At 43.6% G+C, this 13,902-nt stretch overlaps 6 non-coding genes and 1 pseudogene across 6 annotated transcripts; all 7 read right to left on the bottom strand.

Moving 5' to 3' along the window:
* Nucleotides 1-539: 539 nt before the first annotated feature.
* Nucleotides 540-730, bottom strand: LOC141202998 (U2 spliceosomal RNA). Its single transcript, XR_012274142.1, has one exon. It is a non-coding gene; the product is annotated as a U2 spliceosomal RNA (small nuclear RNA).
* A 1,109-nt stretch (nt 731-1,839) lies between these two features.
* LOC141202543 (U2 spliceosomal RNA) lies at nt 1,840-2,016 on the bottom strand (annotated as a pseudogene).
* Nucleotides 2,017-8,247: 6,231 nt separating this feature from the next.
* On the bottom strand, nt 8,248-8,438 carry LOC141202997 (U2 spliceosomal RNA). The gene has a single exon (XR_012274141.1). It is a non-coding gene; the product is annotated as a U2 spliceosomal RNA (small nuclear RNA).
* A 1,115-nt stretch (nt 8,439-9,553) lies between these two features.
* Nucleotides 9,554-9,744, bottom strand: LOC141202995 (U2 spliceosomal RNA). Its single transcript, XR_012274139.1, has one exon. It is a non-coding gene; the product is annotated as a U2 spliceosomal RNA (small nuclear RNA).
* Nucleotides 9,745-10,859: 1,115 nt separating this feature from the next.
* Nucleotides 10,860-11,050, bottom strand: LOC141202994 (U2 spliceosomal RNA). Its single transcript, XR_012274138.1, has one exon. It is a non-coding gene; the product is annotated as a U2 spliceosomal RNA (small nuclear RNA).
* Nucleotides 11,051-12,165: 1,115 nt separating this feature from the next.
* Nucleotides 12,166-12,356, bottom strand: LOC141202993 (U2 spliceosomal RNA). The gene has a single exon (XR_012274137.1). It is a non-coding gene; the product is annotated as a U2 spliceosomal RNA (small nuclear RNA).
* A 1,115-nt stretch (nt 12,357-13,471) lies between these two features.
* On the bottom strand, nt 13,472-13,662 carry LOC141202992 (U2 spliceosomal RNA). The gene has a single exon (XR_012274136.1). It is a non-coding gene; the product is annotated as a U2 spliceosomal RNA (small nuclear RNA).
* Between the last annotated feature and the right edge of the window lie 240 nt (nt 13,663-13,902).

Below are 13,902 nucleotides of genomic sequence, written 5' to 3'. Positions count from 1 at the left end.
CTGCAGGCATTAAATGAAAGAAGTCAGTGTTCCAGCAGAAGGAGACAACGTTTCAGAAAAGGCATTGTAGCAAACCAAAAAAGAAATTTTAAGCGCAGCAGAGTAACCAGCGCACATACCTGTTAGCTCAGGTGAGTTTAAAAGGCTGCTGTTGATAACAAGGGCATTTGCTAAATAGATGGTGTGTGTGCAACAATATACTGAAAGGTCAATTATATTGTGCAGCTTATCTCACCACCGGTAGTTATTTAGGTGAAAGCTCCAAAATGCTTGCCTAATATGTCTGTTTATCCAAAAGGAAGTAAAAAGGGAGAGCTAGAAAGATAGCATTGCATCACATTACATGGCAATGCAATGCACAGTTGCTGAAGTTGAACCAAAATGAGCTTGTAATCTGGCTTCTGCAACTTTGAACATGAAAAATCCAATGAGGAGAAGAAAAGCAAAGCCAAAGAGTCCATCCCAAAATCCGACAAACAAGCAAAATGAACAAAAAACATTGAATTCAATTCTTTCTGATTTTAGAAACTGCATTAAAGAAGGGGTGCACCGGTCCTGGAGATACTGCAATACCAGGTCAATGCGTGGAGTGGACAGAGCAAGCTCTTTTTCCATCTCCCTGTTCTAAAAATCCATTTAATATATGGTCCCCAGATAGGGGACGTATCAGATATTAAACTGATAAGAACAGATACTACACTTGATCTTAGCCAAAAGGCCGAGAAGCGATAACCAGAATTGGTTTCAAACTACGGAGCCACCCAAGGATCCTGAAAAGTCCATTTGTGGAGATGAGCTCCTGGACTCCCGTTAAGAAGACATGTTGTCAACCTCTAGATCCCTTACATGCCTGCACTTTTCGGCTTGCTGCTGCTGCAATCCACGCGTTTTAGATCTGCATAACTCCACCTCTTTAAACACAGCACCTTCACCCCCTGCTGTTCCCACCCGCCTCAACACCGTTGGAAGGGAGGAGAACCAATTAAGGCGGGGGGTGGGGTGGAACGAGCAGCTGTCTACCCTTAGCAGGAGGGCTCCTGATTACATACCTCTCCTGCTGCTGCTGGCTGTCCAGCAGCAGACTGAAGGTGGCTGCTGCTGTGCACAGGTATATAAAGGCTCAGAGCCTATTATGACACGCGCAGCCAGCGTTCCATTGCCACATTCCATCTACTGCAGGCAGGATACCTGGCTGGCTGAATGTCGCTGAGAAGCTCACAGAGACCGCCATAAGCAACAGTTTAACAGAATGCCACAGACTAATCAACCAAACTTTTTGGGTTGGGTTCTCTTTTATAGTCTGCAGGCATTAAATGAAAGAAGTCAGTGTTCCAGCAGAAGGAGACAACGTTTCAGAAAAGGCATTGTAGCAAACCAAAAAAGAAATTTTAAGCGCAGCAGAGTAACCAGCGCACATACCTGTTAGCTCAGGTGAGTTTAAAAGGCTGCTGTTGATAACAAGGGCATTTGCTAAATAGATGGTGTGTGTGCAACAATATACTGAAAGGTCAATTATATTGTGCAGCTTATCTCACCACCTGTAGTTATTTAGGTGAAAGCTCCAAAATGCTTGCCTAATATGTCTGTTTATCCAAAAGGAAGTAAAAAGGGAGAGCTAGAAAGATAGCATTGCATCACATTACATGGCAATGCAATGCACAGTTGCTGAAGTTGAACCAAAATGAGCTTGTAATCTGGCTTCTGCAACTTTGAACATGAAAAATCCAATGAGGAGAAGAAAAGCAAAGCCAAAGAGTCCATCCCAAAATCCGACAAACAAGCAAAATGAACAAAAAACATTGAATTCAATTCTTTCTGATTTTAGAAACTGCATTAAAGAAGGGGTGCACCGGTCCTGGAGATACTGCAATACCAGGTCAATGCGTGGAGTGGACAGAGCAAGCTCTTTTTCCATCTCCCTGTTCTAAAAATCCATTTAATATATGGTCCCCAGATAGGGGACGTATCAGATATTAAACTGATAAGAACAGATTTTTGCGTTTATATTTAAAATATCGTAGTCTTTATCTTTTCTTCAGAGCTTTAAAATAACATCTTCCATAGGTGATAGTTCCATATACTCAGGGCTCTTTTCTTTCCAAGCTTCTTCATATCCATTAGGTAGTACATATAAATTTCACTTAATGCCAGTCTTATACAATCCTTGACTTCTATATAGTCTCTTTTAAACAACAATATGTTTCTGGTCTTCCATAGAGCACTTTTAACACAACTCAAAGTGCACCATAAAACTCTCTCTTTTTCTTTCGTCATGTTTGGTAAAATCCCATAGAAAACCACTTCATGGCTTAAAAAATTAAGACCAGATAAAAATTTTAAAAGCTCACCACAGTCTTTCCACACTTGCTGTGCAAAATCACAATTCCAAATAAGGTGCATAGTAGTCTCATCATTATTGCACTGATGCCTCGGGCAGGTTTGTATAGTGCTAAGTCTTCTTTTATACTGGAAATCACGAGTCGGTAAACATTCCTGCACAATCATCCAAGCTAAGTCTTTATGTTGATTCATCAGGTAAGGTGCATTTGTTAAATTCCATATTTTAGTGACTCTGCTATATGAATAATGGCTTATGGGCGTCAAAGTTTCTTTCTTTTTTAATTGCTGCAGCAGCTTCCTTGCATTCTTCAATGTCTCCATCTCAAAAGAATCTAGGCCATATAATCTGATAACTTTCTCCAGGATGGCATATTGTTGTGGAGGTGATAACAACACTGGGCTTGTTAAAGAAATGGATATCCACTTTTGCCTTCTAAAAATGTGGCCAGCTGCATATCTTAAAAAATGTGCCCAAGGGCTTGAAGCAAACATATATTTAAAACAGAGGCTAAAAAACTTGGAGTATAAAAACAGTTTGACGTTGGGAACATCCTTACCACCAAGGTGGTGCATCTTGTACATTGTTTCTCTCTTCACCTTTTCGAACTTAGAGTTCCACACAAATTCAAACAGCATTCTCTGTAATCTTCTCGCTGTAAGGTCACTTGGGGGATAAACATAACTGAGATATAACATGACAGGAAGCAGAAGGGCCTTAATAATTAAAACTTTACCTTCGATTGTTAATTTTCTTAATTTCCAAAAGTCAATCTTCTTTTGTATTTTGTCCCTTACTCCATCCCAGCTCTTCATTCCATTATTCTGTCGATCAAAAATCACGCCCAGAATTTTAATCTTCTCTGACTGCATCGGGAGATCAGGGATGGACACATCCGCCCAATTGCCACGGACAAAACAATCACATTTCTCAATGTTTAACTTAAAACCTGAGGCTTCACAAAAAAAATTGGTCGTTCTTATAGCTCTCCTGAGAGCGGCAGGTGATGAACAAAAAATAGTAATATCATCCATGTAGCCCATTACCTTCACATCTCTTCCATGTCCTCCAGGGATAGGGACACCTTTAATCACTTTATCCTCTCGTAACATAGATAAAAGAGGCTCTATTGCACATATAAATAGCACTGGGGACAAAGGGCAGCCTTGCTTCACACCTGAATGCAAAAACACTTCATTAGACAAAAATCCATTGATTAAAATTTTACTAAAAGAGTTCTTATATAAAAGTGCCACTTGCTTGATAAAAATTTCAGGGAAGCCCATTTTTTTTAAAACCAACCATAAAAAACAATGAGAGACACGATCAAAAGCCTTTTGAAAATCCAACGATAAAATTGCTAAGTCTTGCTTCCTGGATTGCTGGTACCATATGACATCGCGGATGGTATTGAGATGCTCCGCAACTCCTCTTCCTGGCACCCCACATACCTGGTCTTCATAAATAACTTTGGATAAAACTTTTTTAAAACGGTTCACTAAAATTTTGGACATCAACTTGTAATCAACATTCAACAGTGTGATTGGTCTCCAGTTTGCCAGATGGGATTTGGCTCCTTTTTTAAAAATCAGAGAGACCAGACCACTTCTCCAAGATATAGGCAGGATATCACACTTAAAAGCTTCTTTGATTACTAAAAACAAGTCGGGTTTTAAAAAATTCCAAAATTCACGATAAAATTCAACAGGCAAACCGTCAGAACCAGGGGTTTTCCCATAGGAAAAACTTTTGATAGCAGCATCTACTTCCGACAAGGTGACTTCAGTGCATAACAATTCTTGGTCTTCGCGGCTCAGACTATTTTTTAATGAATTAAGGGCATCTTCAGTAAAAGACTGGTCTATAGTTTTCTCATTAAAAAGCTGCTGATAAAACTGGTGAGCTTGGTTGAGCATACCTTCAGTTGTAGTTTCACCCTCTAATTCTGTTATCATTTCCTTAGCAGCAACTACTTTTTTAAAAAAAAATCTTGAGCACTTTTCATTTTTCTCCATCACTTCAATTTTTGAGTTATAAATTATTTCCTTACCCTTCGACTCTATACTCTTTTTAATTTCTTTTTTTGTTGCTTCAATTAAATCGTCCATTTCAAGTCCCACATCTCTTAGTTGATAACAGGTCTGCAATTTAGTAATAAGCCTTTTATGCCAAGCGGACTTTTCTCTTGCATTGGCTATGCTGACCTTGATAAAAAAACTTTTTATCTTCATCTTGCTGTATTCCCACCATTCTAGCAGAGTTAAAAAATTTTGTTGTTTTGTTCTTAAATAATTAAAAAACGCTTTAAAATCTGTTCTTACCTTAGGATCTTGTAACAATGTTGTATTTAGCCTCCAAACTCCTCTTGCCTTGACAAGCCCAGGTAATTCTAACTCTGATAGCAGCATCTTATGATCTGAAAAAATGTTTGGGATTAAGACAACAGATTTGACATTCACATATTGGGACATGAAAATAAAATCAATACGAGATTTAGAAGAAGAGTTCTCCCAAGTATAACCGGGATCATTACTACGGATCTCTTTCCAGGAGTCTCTAAGAAAAAAATCAGTTAACAAATCCTTTAGTTGTTTCTCTGTTTTGTCTTTTTTAGGAACGGTGAAACTCCCGCTTCTCCCTTCACCAGGCAAGACACAATTGAAATCCCCACAGAACATCAGAGGCGATGAACCAGGTAGGTAATATTGCACATCTTCAAACAACTGATGTCTCTCTTCCTTCACCGGAGAAGCATAAATGTTCAAAAGTCTAAAGTCCACACCTTTAAAACTAATATTTAAGAAAAGAGCACGTCCAGAAGAAATGTCCACAAAAGAGTTGATTTTAAAGTCATGCGACCTAAACAGCACTCCAATGCCAGAGGAACGATTTTCATTATCTCCGGACCAGATAGAGGGCCCATGAGGCCAATCTTTTCTTAAATCTGCATAATTCATATCAAAGTCAATGTTACATTCTTGCAAACAAAAGACATCACAGTCCACTGTTGACAGGTAGGAAAACAAAGCAGCCCTTCTTGTAGGGCCCCTTATACTCCTCACATTGAGCGAGGCTACTTTAATTGACGAGGTCATGATAGGATAGTTCAGGTCACACTACTGTCAGAATCAGACATAAAGCCCACCGATGTTAACGGGCTCTGCACTTCTGAGTCCGAAAAAGAAATGTTTATAGGGTCTGAAGGCCTTGGCTCCTCAGGAGGGGCAGCGGGAGCCATTGGCTTGTATTGCAGAAGACTTGGTTTTAATGGACACTTCTTGGAAGTCTCCCTGGCCACATTCTCATCAGACCTATCATCTGTTTTCCTTTTCCTACGAGTTTCCAGCTCCATTGCTTCTTCCTCCGAGCTAAATGTCCCGATTTCAGCAGAGGGACTCCCCTCCACCACCATATCACCCGGATCAGAATCAGCAGCCCAGTCCTTAGATGAAGCTTCCCTCTTCTCAGGAGGGACAGGTTTCTCAGCTGGAGGTTTCTGCACAGACGTGGGCTTATGCGCAGCAGGAATAGGAGAACTGGCAGGTTTTCCCTGTGCAGCAGGCACTGAAGTGCTTGTGGACCCGCCTACAGGGGGTTGTGTTCGCACAGTAGATACAGGAGCACCGGTGGGACCCCCCTTAGCAGCAGGAGCAGGAGGGTTGGTTGGCTTCCTCTGTGCAGCAGGTGCAGACGTACCACCTGATGTACTAGCAGGCTTGGTCTGTGGAGCAGTTACTGGAGAGCTAGAAGACTGCCCCCGCGCTGTAGACGCACCCGCAGGAGCAGGAACAGCAGAGGGTTGCCTCTGCCCCCCGGGAGCAGATGGAGGCACACGGGCAGGTTGCTTTGCCAGCGTTTCAGCATAGGTTTCCGCCTTTTTCTTCAAAGGACACTCCCGGAAGGAGTGACCTGGGACCCGGCAGATGTTGCACACCATCTCATTGGTACAGTCAATTGTGGCATGTCCATGCTTGTAGCACTTCTTACAGATTGCCACCTCCTCCTTGCAGTTCTCATAAGTGTGACCGAAACACATGCATTTCCGGCAGAAGAGGGGCATGTCCGGGTAGAAGAGGCGCCCCCGCTCCCTACCGATCAGGAAACTTGACGGAGGATGACGCTGACCACCAATGCCATTTGGATCTTCACAAAATTTAACAAAAAATTTATGCTTTCCCGTCCAGAGGTTTTCCTCATTCATGACCTTGTGGGAATACCGCAGTTCTGGGAAATAGTTTTGAAGAAAGCAAATAATATTAACTAAGGGAACATGAGGGTTGCTCATCTGAACCACGAGCGGCTTCTCTCCACCGGAGTAAAGGATGACAAAGGTGAGTCCTTTAAGGTCCTCATCTGAAAGGTGCAGGTGAATCTGGCGGAAGAGGTTCTGGCACGCATACTCCGACTCCAGAGTCAAAGTGAAGGAACCGGGGCGATCTTGAAGGGCCAGGATGTCTTCCCTCTTTACTCCTAGGATCTCCAGCAGCACTCTCCTCACGAAAAACTTCAAGGTCATCTTCTCCTTGGATGCATCGTCCACTTCGATCTTGAAAGAGTTCTTGATGCGAAGGTCACCAGCTCTGGCATAGCGCACTGCGGCCGCTACTGCTGATGCCATCTTCAAAAGGTAGATAGGGTCGATCGCCTTCTTGGTTTCTTTGCGTATCTGCCCCCTAAAGCAGCATGAGGCTTAAGACGGCTTTTACACCGCCGATGCCTCAAGGCCAAGGGCACGATTGGCTTAGAATCCTTCTGGCAAGATGTGGTATCTTAGCCAAAAGGCCGAGAAGCGATAACCAGAATTGGTTTCAAACTACGGAGCCACCCAAGGATCCTGAAAAGTCCATTTGTGGAGATGAGCTCCTGGACTCCCGTTAAGAAGACATGTTGTCAACCTCTAGATCCCTTACATGCCTGCACTTTTCGGCTTGCTGCTGCTGCAATCCACGCGTTTTAGATCTGCATAACTCCACCTCTTTAAACACAGCACCTTCACCCCCTGCTGTTCCCACCCGCCTCAACACCGTTGGAAGGGAGGAGAACCAATTAAGGCGGGGGGTGGGGTGGAACGAGCAGCTGTCTACCCTTAGCAGGAGGGCTCCTGATTACATACCTCTCCTGCTGCTGCTGCTGCTGGCTGTCCAGCAGCAGACTGAAGGTGGCTGCTGCTGTGCACAGGTATATAAAGGCTCAGAGCCTATTATGACACGCGCAGCCAGCGTTCCATTGCCACATTCCATCTACTGCAGGCAGGATACCTGGCTGGCTGAATGTCGCTGAGAAGCTCACAGAGACCGCCATAAGCAACAGTTTAACAGAATGCCACAGACTAATCAACCAAACTTTTTGGGTTGGGTTCTCTTTTATAGTCTGCAGGCATTAAATGAAAGAAGTCAGTGTTCCAGCAGAAGGAGACAACGTTTCAGAAAAGGCATTGTAGCAAACCAAAAAAGAAATTTTAAGCGCAGCAGAGTAACCAGCGCACATACCTGTTAGCTCAGGTGAGTTTAAAAGGCTGCTGTTGATAACAAGGGCATTTGCTAAATAGATGGTGTGTGTGCAACAATATACTGAAAGGTCAATTATATTGTGCAGCTTATCTCACCACCTGTAGTTATTTAGGTGAAAGCTCCAAAATGCTTGCCTAATATGTCTGTTTATCCAAAAGGAAGTAAAAAGGGAGAGCTAGAAAGATAGCATTGCATCACATTACATGGCAATGCAATGCACAGTTGCTGAAGTTGAACCAAAATGAGCTTGTAATCTGGCTTCTGCAACTTTGAACATGAAAAATCCAATGAGGAGAAGAAAAGCAAAGCCAAAGAGTCCATCCCAAAATCCGACAAACAAGCAAAATGAACAAAAAACATTGAATTCAATTCTTTCTGATTTTAGAAACTGCATTAAAGAAGGGGTGCACCGGTCCTGGAGATACTGCAATACCAGGTCAATGCGTGGAGTGGACAGAGCAAGCTCTTTTTCCATCTCCCTGTTCTAAAAATCCATTTAATATATGGTCCCCAGATAGGGGACGTATCAGATATTAAACTGATAAGAACAGATACTACACTTGATCTTAGCCAAAAGGCCGAGAAGCGATAACCAGAATTGGTTTCAAACTACGGAGCCACCCAAGGATCCTGAAAAGTCCATTTGTGGAGATGAGCTCCTGGACTCCCGTTAAGAAGACATGTTGTCAACCTCTAGATCCCTTACATGCCTGCACTTTTCGGCTTGCTGCTGCTGCAATCCACGCGTTTTAGATCTGCATAACTCCACCTCTTTAAACACAGCACCTTCACCCCCTGCTGTTCCCACCCACCTCAACACCGTTGGAAGGGAGGAGAACCAATTAAGGCGGGGGGTGGGGTGGAACGAGCAGCTGTCTACCCTTAGCAGGAGGGCTCCTGATTACATACCTCTCCTGCTGCTGCTGCTGCTGGCTGTCCAGCAGCAGACTGAAGGTGGCTGCTGCTGTGCACAGGTATATAAAGGCTCAGAGCCTATTATGACACGCGCAGCCAGCGTTCCATTGCCACATTCCATCTACTGCAGGCAGGATACCTGGCTGGCTGAATGTCGCTGAGAAGCTCACAGAGACCGCCATAAGCAACAGTTTAACAGAATGCCACAGACTAATCAACCAAACTTTTTGGGTTGGGTTCTCTTTTATAGTCTGCAGGCATTAAATGAAAGAAGTCAGTGTTCCAGCAGAAGGAGACAACGTTTCAGAAAAGGCATTGTAGCAAACCAAAAAAGAAATTTTAAGCGCAGCAGAGTAACCAGCGCACATACCTGTTAACTCAGGTGAGTTTAAAAGGCTGCTGTTGATAACAAGGGCATTTGCTAAATAGATGGTGTGTGTGCAACAATATACTGAAAGGTCAATTATATTGTGCAGCTTATCTCACCACCTGTAGTTATTTAGGTGAAAGCTCCAAAATGCTTGCCTAATATGTCTGTTTATCCAAAAGGAAGTAAAAAGGGAGAGCTAGAAAGATAGCATTGCATCACATTACATGGCAATGCAATGCACAGTTGCTGAAGTTGAACCAAAATGAGCTTGTAATCTGGCTTCTGCAACTTTGAACATGAAAAATCCAATGAGGAGAAGAAAAGCAAAGCCAAAGAGTCCATCCCAAAATCCGACAAACAAGCAAAATGAACAAAAAACATTGAATTCAATTCTTTCTGATTTTAGAAACTGCATTAAAGAAGGGGTGCACCGGTCCTGGAGATACTGCAATACCAGGTCAATGCGTGGAGTGGACAGAGCAAGCTCTTTTTCCATCTCCCTGTTCTAAAAATCCATTTAATATATGGTCCCCAGATAGGGGACGTATCAGATATTAAACTGATAAGAACAGATACTACACTTGATCTTAGCCAAAAGGCCGAGAAGCGATAACCAGAATTGGTTTCAAACTACGGAGCCACCCAAGGATCCTGAAAAGTCCATTTGTGGAGATGAGCTCCTGGACTCCCGTTAAGAAGACATGTTGTCAACCTCTAGATCCCTTACATGCCTGCACTTTTCGGCTTGCTGCTGCTGCAATCCACGCGTTTTAGATCTGCATAACTCCACCTCTTTAAACACAGCACCTTCACCCCCTGCTGTTCCCACCCGCCTCAACACCGTTGGAAGGGAGGAGAACCAATTAAGGCGGGGGGTGGGGTGGAACGAGCAGCTGTCTACCCTTAGCAGGAGGGCTCCTGATTACATACCTCTCCTGCTGCTGCTGCTGCTGGCTGTCCAGCAGCAGACTGAAGGTGGCTGCTGCTGTGCACAGGTATATAAAGGCTCAGAGCCTATTATGACACGCGCAGCCAGCGTTCCATTGCCACATTCCATCTACTGCAGGCAGGATACCTGGCTGGCTGAATGTCGCTGAGAAGCTCACAGAGACCGCCATAAGCAACAGTTTAACAGAATGCCACAGACTAATCAACCAAACTTTTTGGGTTGGGTTCTCTTTTATAGTCTGCAGGCATTAAATGAAAGAAGTCAGTGTTCCAGCAGAAGGAGACAACGTTTCAGAAAAGGCATTGTAGCAAACCAAAAAAGAAATTTTAAGCGCAGCAGAGTAACCAGCGCACATACCTGTTAGCTCAGGTGAGTTTAAAAGGCTGCTGTTGATAACAAGGGCATTTGCTAAATAGATGGTGTGTGTGCAACAATATACTGAAAGGTCAATTATATTGTGCAGCTTATCTCACCACCTGTAGTTATTTAGGTGAAAGCTCCAAAATGCTTGCCTAATATGTCTGTTTATCCAAAAGGAAGTAAAAAGGGAGAGCTAGAAAGATAGCATTGCATCACATTACATGGCAATGCAATGCACAGTTGCTGAAGTTGAACCAAAATGAGCTTGTAATCTGGCTTCTGCAACTTTGAACATGAAAAATCCAATGAGGAGAAGAAAAGCAAAGCCAAAGTGTCCATCCCAAAATCCGACAAACAAGCAAAATGAACAAAAAACATTGAATTCAATTCTTTCTGATTTTAGAAACTGCATTAAAGAAGGGGTGCACCGGTCCTGGAGATACTGCAATACCAGGTCAATGCGTGGAGTGGACAGAGCAAGCTCTTTTTCCATCTCCCTGTTCTAAAAATCCATTTAATATATGGTCCCCAGATAGGGGACGTATCAGATATTAAACTGATAAGAACAGATACTACACTTGATCTTAGCCAAAAGGCCGAGAAGCGATAACCAGAATTGGTTTCAAACTACGGAGCCACCCAAGGATCCTGAAAAGTCCATTTGTGGAGATGAGCTCCTGGACTCCCGTTAAGAAGACATGTTGTCAACCTCTAGATCCCTTACATGCCTGCACTTTTCGGCTTGCTGCTGCTGCAATCCACGCGTTTTAGATCTGCATAACTCCACCTCTTTAAACACAGCACCTTCACCCCCTGCTGTTCCCACCCGCCTCAACACCGTTGGAAGGGAGGAGAACCAATTAAGGCGGGGGGTGGGGTGGAACGAGCAGCTGTCTACCCTTAGCAGGAGGGCTCCTGATTACATACCTCTCCTGCTGCTGCTGCTGCTGGCTGTCCAGCAGCAGACTGAAGGTGGCTGCTGCTGTGCACAGGTATATAAAGGCTCAGAGCCTATTATGACACGCGCAGCCAGCGTTCCATTGCCACATTCCATCTACTGCAGGCAGGATACCTGGCTGGCTGAATGTCGCTGAGAAGCTCACAGAGACCGCCATAAGCAACAGTTTAACAGAATGCCACAGACTAATCAACCAAACTTTTTGGGTTGGGTTCTCTTTTATAGTCTGCAGGCATTAAATGAAAGAAGTCAGTGTTCCAGCAGAAGGAGACAACGTTTCAGAAAAGGCATTGTAGCAAACCAAAAAAGAAATTTTAAGCGCAGCAGAGTAACCAGCGCACATACCTGTTAGCTCAGGTGAGTTTAAAAGGCTGCTGTTGATAACAAGGGCATTTGCTAAATAGATGGTGTGTGTGCAACAATATACTGAAAGGTCAATTATATTGTGCAGCTTATCTCACCACCTGTAGTTATTTAGGTGAAAGCTCCAAAATGCTTGCCTAATATGTCTGTTTATCCAAAAGGAAGTAAAAAGGGAGAGCTAGAAAGATAGCATTGCATCACATTACATGGCAATGCAATGCACAGTTGCTGAAGTTGAACCAAAATGAGCTTGTAATCTGGCTTCTGCAACTTTGAACATGAAAAATCCAATGAGGAGAAGAAAAGCAAAGCCAAAGAGTCCATCCCAAAATCCGACAAACAAGCAAAATGAACAAAAAACATTGAATTCAATTCTTTCTGATTTTAGAAACTGCATTAAAGAAGGGGTGCACCGGTCCTGGAGATACTGCAATACCAGGTCAATGCGTGGAGTGGACAGAGCAAGCTCTTTTTCCATCTCCCTGTTCTAAAAATCCATTTAATATATGGTCCCCAGATAGGGGACGTATCAGATATTAAACTGATAAGAACAGATACTACACTTGATCTTAGCCAAAAGGCCGAGAAGCGATAACCAGAATTGGTTTCAAACTACGGAGCCACCCAAGGATCCTGAAAAGTCCATTTGTGGAGATGAGCTCCTGGACTCCCGTTAAGAAGACATGTTGTCAACCTCTAGATCCCTTACATGCCTGCACTTTTCGGCTTGCTGCTGCTGCAATCCACGCGTTTTAGATCTGCATAACTCCACCTCTTTAAACACAGCACCTTCACCCCCTGCTGTTCCCACCCGCCTCAACACCGTTGGAAGGGAGGAGAACCAATTAAGGCGGGGGGTGGGGTGGAACGAGCAGCTGTCTACCCTTAGCAGGAGGGTTCCTGATTACATACCTCTCCTGCTGCTGCTGCTGCTGGCTGTCCAGCAGCAGACTGAAGGTGGCTGCTGCTGTGCACAGGTATATAAAGGCTCAGAGCCTATTATGACACGCGCAGCCAGCGTTCCATTGCCACATTCCATCTACTGCAGGCAGGATACCTGGCTGGCTGAATGTCGCTGAGAAGCTCACAGAGACCGCCATAAGCAACAGTTTAACAGAATGCCACAGACTAATCAACCAAACTTTTTGGGTTGGGTTCTCTTTTATAGTCTGCAGGCATTAAATGAAAGAAGTCAGTGTTCCAGCAGAAGGAGACAACGTTTCAGAAAAGGCATTGTAGCAAACCAAAAAAGAAATTTTAAGCGCAGCAGAGTAACCAGCGCACATACCTGTTAGCTCAGGTGAGTTTAAAAGGCTGCTGTTGATAACAAGGGCATTTGCTAAATAGATGGTGTGTGTGCAACAATATACTGAAAGGTCAATTATATTGTGCAGCTTATCTCACCACCTGTAGTTATTTAGGTGAAAGCTCCAAAATGCTTGCCTAATATGTCTGTTTATCCAAAAGGAAGTAAAAAGGGAGAGCTAGAAAGATAGCATTGCATCACATTACATGGCAATGCAATGCACAGTTGCTGAAGTTGAACCAAAATGAGCTTGTAATCTGGCTTCTGCAACTTTGAACATGAAAAATCCAATGAGGAGAAGAAAAGCAAAGCCAAAGAGTCCATCCCAAAATCCGACAAACAAGCAAAATGAACAAAAAACATTGAATTCAATTCTTTCTGATTTTAGAAACTGCATTAAAGAAGGGGTGCACCGGTCCTGGAGATACTGCAATACCAGGTCAATGCGTGGAGTGGACAGAGCAAGCTCTTTTTCCATCTCCCTGTTCTAAAAATCCATTTAATATATGGTCCCCAGATAGGGGACGTATCAGATATTAAACTGATAAGAACAGATACTACACTTGATCTTAGCCAAAAGGCCGAGAAGCGATAACCAGAATTGGTTTCAAACTACGGAGCCACCCAAGGATCCTGAAAAGTCCATTTGTGGAGATGAGCTCCTGGACTCCCGTTAAGAAGACATGTTGTCAACCTCTAGATCCCTTACATGCCTGCACTTTTCGGCTTGCTGCTGCTGCAATCCACGCGTTTTAGATCTGCATAACTCCACCTCTTTAAACACAGCACCTTCACCCCCTGCTGTTCCCACCCGCCTCAACACCGTTGGAAGG

This window comes from Phyllobates terribilis, unplaced genomic scaffold, assembly GCF_046119375.1.
Source record: "Phyllobates terribilis strain yellow unplaced genomic scaffold, ASM4611937v1 Scaffold_123__1_contigs__length_5148117, whole genome shotgun sequence".
Lineage (NCBI taxonomy): Eukaryota > Metazoa > Chordata > Amphibia > Anura > Dendrobatidae > Phyllobates > Phyllobates terribilis.
Note: the sequence above shows the minus strand (reverse complement) of the source record. Positions and strands in the feature narration are given on the sequence as shown.